At 42.5% G+C, this 5,779-nt stretch overlaps 1 pseudogene; it reads left to right on the top strand.

The window, feature by feature from the left end:
* The first annotated feature begins 2,014 nt into the window (after positions 1–2,014).
* LOC101536269 (histone H2B type 1-F/J/L-like) lies at positions 2,015–2,386 on the top strand (annotated as a pseudogene).
* The last annotated feature ends 3,393 nt before the right edge of the window (positions 2,387–5,779 follow it).

Below are 5,779 nucleotides of genomic sequence, written 5' to 3'. Positions count from 1 at the left end.
GAGAAATCAGCCATTTGTTGATGCTAAGAGGCAACAGTGCGAAAGTGGCCAGGCTGAGATCCGGAGCCTGGTGGGTTGGAGCGGCTCTGTCACATCGTGGTTGTGTCTTCTTGTGCAAGATGCTTAACATCTCAGTTTCCTTATTAGAAAAATGCAGCTCTTATTTTGTCTAGTTCAAAGGGCTCTTATTAAGATAAAGTTGTTCTTATAAAGTATGGCCCGTAAGACATTCTGGATGCATATTAATCATTTATTATGAGTAGTCCATTTTAAAATAGGAAACAGAATTGCTAGAAAAGATACTACTGGCATAAATAAGAGAGCTATCCGGTGACAGAAAGATATTCCCTGCTTTGCTCAAATTAAGCCTTTAAGGTACAAAGCCTAATGAAAACCTTACTTGAGCAATTGCCCAACAGCCAACTCGCTGAGTTATTTTTCCTTCTTGTATAAGAGATTTTTGCTGGGTTGGCTGTTAGTGAGTCATTTCCTCTTCTCCTCTTAGTCACATTTTAAATCACCTGATGGCTAGTGAATCACCTCTACATCCTGTCTTATGTTTTATTCCTCTCCCCTAACTTCTCTGGAGAAACAAATTAAAGAAGAAAAAATACCTGGATCAGCTCACTGAACACACCGGGAAACTCACTACCCTAAGTGTCTTTTGCTGAAGCTTCAACTCTCTCCTTCTATGTTAGAACAGGTGACTCTAACCTGTTCTTTTCTTCAAAGTCTCTAGTTCAAACCTTGGGTACAGCACTGCTGTTGGTTCAGTGATGCGCCTTCCATGCTGAAGACTGGAAAATGTATCCTTAACGAGAAGACGAGGGTGACAAAAAAGCAAAAGAGAGGAGAAGCAAGGACTGAAAAGCTTGGGATGTCAGTATAAAGGAAGAGAGAGGATTACCATAGCATAAGGAAAGACAAATGGAGACCATGAAAGAGAATTTAGGGAGACACTATGAAAAAAGAAAAACAAAAAATGAAGATTAGGACAGGTGCAATGCAGCAGTTTGAGCTGCTTCTTGGAATGACTGCATCCATCAGTGTCGCCAGCCCATTGTAACTACTCTGCTCCTGATGCAGTCATGTTCATGCACCCTTGGAGGCTGCAGACGATGGCTCTGGTGCTTGGTCCCCTTCCACTGAAGTGTGAGACCTGTGTGCAGTTCTGGGCTCCTGGTTTCAGCCCGATCCAGCCCTTCCTGATTGTTGCCATTTGGAGGAATGAGCCAGCAGAATTAATGGATGGAAAATCAATCTCTCTCTCTCTCTCGCTTTCTCTCTCTCTCTCATAGGAAAATCACAAATAAGCTTTTTAAAAACACCTTAAAATGAATTACAGATAGTGCACTTACTGTGAGTGCTAGTTGTGATAGAAACCTGCCCAAGATTAGAAAAAAGAAAAATGGGATGGAATGCAGCCAATACCTATTTGCTCTTAACGGCTTCAGTCACTGGGAATCTGCACAGACGATGGCGTTAGCCAATGCCAAAATAGTGTGCATCTCAGTATATGTATGGAAGAAACATTAGGTGTACAGTATATGTGCACAGATTTATGTCAATTTCTATAGCTGCCATGTAGCATTAAGACTTCCAATGAAAAAGTGTGTGACTCTACATGTGGGAATGAAGAAGCTAAAAAGATATATAAAGATATATCCCTCTTGTTCAAAGCCCAGTCTTTTTGTTGAAGCATCCAGGTGAGCCTTATGCTGGCATAATCAACACCACTTCCATTAAAGGCCTTGGTGTCTTTTCTCTGTTCACAGATCCTGCTACATGGTTACAGAGCTGTTCTGTTTCTGCTCACATTACAGCTTTGCCACTCACCCCAGCTAAGTGGTTACCTTTTCAGTATCTTAATTTCCTCATCATTAAAATGAGATAATATTTCCTACCTCACAGAGCTGTCAAGATTAATAAGATAATGCATGGGAAGTATTGGGAACAAGGCCTGAAACATAATAAATGCTCAATGAGGAAGGCTGTAGAGTTTCAAAAATTAACTATGCCTGAACCAGCGATATCCACTTCTGCCCAGAAGAAGGGGTCCAAGAAGGCGGTGACCAAGGTACAGAAGGACGTCAAGAAGTACAGCCAAGAAGAGAGCCACATGGCCTATGTGTACAAGGCGCTCAAGCAGGTGCACTCCAGCACTGACATCTTGTCCAAGACCATGGACATCATGAACTCATTTGTCAAGGACATATTCAAGCGCATAGCCAGCGAGGCGTCGCACCTGTTGTACTACAACAAGTACTCAACCATTATGTTGTGAGAGATCCGCACAACCGTGCACCTGCTGCTGTCCAGTGAGCTGGCCGGGCACACCGTGTCCAAGGGCACCACAGCTGTCACCAAGTACACCAGCTCTGAGTAGATACAGATAGCAAAAAAAAGATACTTTTTGCAATGTAATTAGATGTTCAATTGTGCAACAGGAATTGCCTTCCAGAAGGGGGTTTGTGTATAATATTCATTTATGATTCAATATATAATTATGCAAATAATTTTCAAGCATAATCAATAATAAGGAAAAATAAATGCTCAAAGAATGTAGATGTGACTAGGCTAGTTAGAATATTTGCTCTGTTAATTAGGATCACCAGTAATTGTTATAGTCCTCAAATTACCAGCATTTATAGTTTCTGTCAACTTTTGAATAACTGACAAATCCAATAATTGTGAAAACTCCCACTAGAGATGCCCAATATATTTGTCACTGATATTGAATGTTACTATCTCACTAAGGAAGTGCTAAAGAAAATTAGACAAAACAAGTTTTTTTGCAATGAGCGCAAATGTGCTGCAAACACCCGAAGGTGGGGGGTGGGTGCTGAGTGGGGAAACTAGCTGCGTTTCCTACTGGATCTAGTGAATCTCTTTTAAAATATCCTAGAGGCAAGCTCTGTTAGTATAAAATTCCAGGATTAGGCCTGGCACAGTAGCCTAGCGGCTAAAGTCCTTCCCTTGCATGCACAGGATCCCAATACCTCGGCTGCTCCACTTTCGTTCCCACTTTTTGCCTGTGGCCTGGGAAAGCAGTGGAGGACAGCCCAAAGCCTTGGGACCCTGCACCTGCGTGGGAGACCTGGAAAAGGCTCCTGGCTCCTGGCTCCTGGCTTCAGGGCATTGCAGCCACTTGAGAAGTAAGCCAGTGAATGGAGTATCTTTCTCTCTGTATCTCCTTCTCTCTGTGTATCTGCCTTTCCAATAAGAATAAATAAATCTTTAAAATTCTAGGACTGGGGAAGACTCAGAAGCTCACACACTCAATATATTTCCATACACTTCACAGGTAGCTGACTGCTCCCAACTCCATGTATGTAGAACTCTCTCCGATACCGGAAAGGAAACAAAAGGGGCAACTATTCTTGACTATTGAATCAGCATGAATGTTCTCATCTTCTCATCAGATATTCATATATTCCAAAGTTTATCACGTCCTGGAAGGTGTTGACATATTTACCGTGATTTGCTGAGAGGCAGGAGGGACATTTCTGTCCTTTAAGGGAGGCCTGCACAAGAAGGCTCCCGAAGGCACGTGAGTGACAGACAAGATTATCATCTATAGACAATGGGACCCAGTCTTCTGCATCTCCTATCCAACCCTTCCCCCCATAAAATATCTCACATGAAACTTCCAGAATAATGAACTTCAGAAGGTGCAGTGACACTTGTGTAGCCAAGCTGTTGTTAGCAGCCAGTCAGACACCTAATAGTGCCTTGCTTCCTGTGACTTGAAGACTGATGAACGGGAGTGCTTTTCTTCTCGCCATCATTTGATACTGTCCTGTTAGAGCCAGTGGGGCAGAAAGGAGAATTCATCTTGATGAAATGGAAGACACTGTATATGATATTTTAGACAAGGTAATGAACTATATTAGAGGCCTTGGTTTTACCACTATGGCTTTGTCACTTAAAAAATGAAACTGTTGCACAGGATTACTTTCCAATAAGTTTTTACACATACCACCTCTTACAGGCAACTCCATGATGTTAAGGGACACTTAACCTTGCCACACGTATTAAATATGAAGCATTTCTATAAGAGAAAATGTTTGTCCCAGGGCTGGACAGATGCTTGGTCTGTTAGTTGAGAGACTGATTAGAACATTTGTATTCCATACTATAATACTTGGTTGGCTTCAGTTCCCCATCCCAGCTTCTGATCTTGCTACTGTGGACATGGGAGGCAGCAGTGATGTCTGACGTCATTGCTGGGTCCCTGTCACCCATGTGGGAAGTCTGGATTGAATTCCTGGCCACTATAGTCATTAGGGGAGTAACCCAGCAAATAAGAACACTCCCTCTCTCAATCGCCCTCCTTTCTCTCTCTCTCTCTCTCTCTCTCTTTCTTAAGAAACCAGGAAAAGAAAAAAATTTAAATATACCTTAGGGCCTGGTGTGGTAGCCTAGTGACTAAAGTCCTTGCCTTGCACTCACTGGTACTCCATATGGATGCCGGTTCTAATCCTGGCAGTCCCTCTTCCCATCCAGCTCCCTGCTTGTGTCCTGGGAAAGCAGTAGAGGTTGGCCCAAAGCCTTGAGATCCTGCACCCGTGTGGGATACCTGGAAGAATTCCTGGTTCCTGGCTTTGGATCTGCTCAGCTCTGATCATTGCGGCCACTTGGGGAGTGAATCATCGGACGGAAGATCTTCCTTGCTGTCTCTCTTCCTCTCTGTATATCTGACTTTCCAATAAAAGAAATAAACCATAATATATATATACATATATTAAGCATATATATTTATACTAGCAATACTAATACTAACTATACTAATTAATAATCGAAAATTTTGAGGAAGAGAGAACTTTAGTTGAATATTAGTATGTCACTTCTTGGGACTGCCCACACTGCACGTGAGAGAATAGGGAATCATGTCCTGATTGTTCCAACAATTCCAGATTCCTAAAGTACACCATGGGGGGCACCAGTGATGCCTCCGTTACTTGGGACCTTTCCACTTGCACAAAAGGCTGAAACTGAGTTTCCAGCTTCTCAGCACTGGGGAGTAAACTAGCAGATACACACTCTTTGCATCTCTCTTTTCCTTTTCCTGTCTTTAAAATACAAGAAATACATTGGAAACTTTTATATAATAAATAAAATCTGGAAGAACTACTGCGGATGGCCACACAGTCTATTATCAAGCCTAGCCACTGAGTTACTTCTGCTGTTCTGCTTTTACTTTCCTTCTCTTTTGATTAGGAGCATGAAGCTCTCAGGCAATATAAGTTAGATTTGTTCAAATATACTTTTCTCTTGTCTAGCAATGATTTTCACTTCACCCTTGAGATTGCTCCATTGGAAACTTAAACTTGATGATTTAAAGTGTCACAGGCTCTTTCAGATATTGCCACCATCTCGTCTGTTTTAGAAATTTATTTCATGTTTTTCCACTTTCCTTTTTTGTTTTTCTCCAAGAAAAGCCACTTGAGGAAAAGTTCCGTTTGTGCCTACAGGATCAGATCAGGGGTACTATGGGCAGTGCCATCCTCAGTGCCCACTGGCCACCATGAAGTGTTCTATTCCTGAGTGGCTGCCCAGGCTTGGTGGCCATGTCTTGTCACAGCCTACAGTCATCAACTGATAAATATACTTTTCCCCTTTAATATTGCTGGGGTCCACTCATCTCTGGCAATGAGCACGTGTGAATCACGGAGAGGCTGTCATTGGACATATTAGCAGACTCTTCCCACATCCATGGTTGATCGGTCACTCGGGCATGACGTAGGACATGGGTGGGGACTGCTACATGCTTGATGGT

This window comes from Ochotona princeps, chromosome 7, assembly GCF_030435755.1.
Source record: "Ochotona princeps isolate mOchPri1 chromosome 7, mOchPri1.hap1, whole genome shotgun sequence".
NCBI classification, from domain to species: domain Eukaryota; kingdom Metazoa; phylum Chordata; class Mammalia; order Lagomorpha; family Ochotonidae; genus Ochotona; species Ochotona princeps.
The sequence above is the reverse complement of the archived record's forward strand: the minus strand, read 5'-3'. Positions and strand labels throughout refer to the sequence as shown.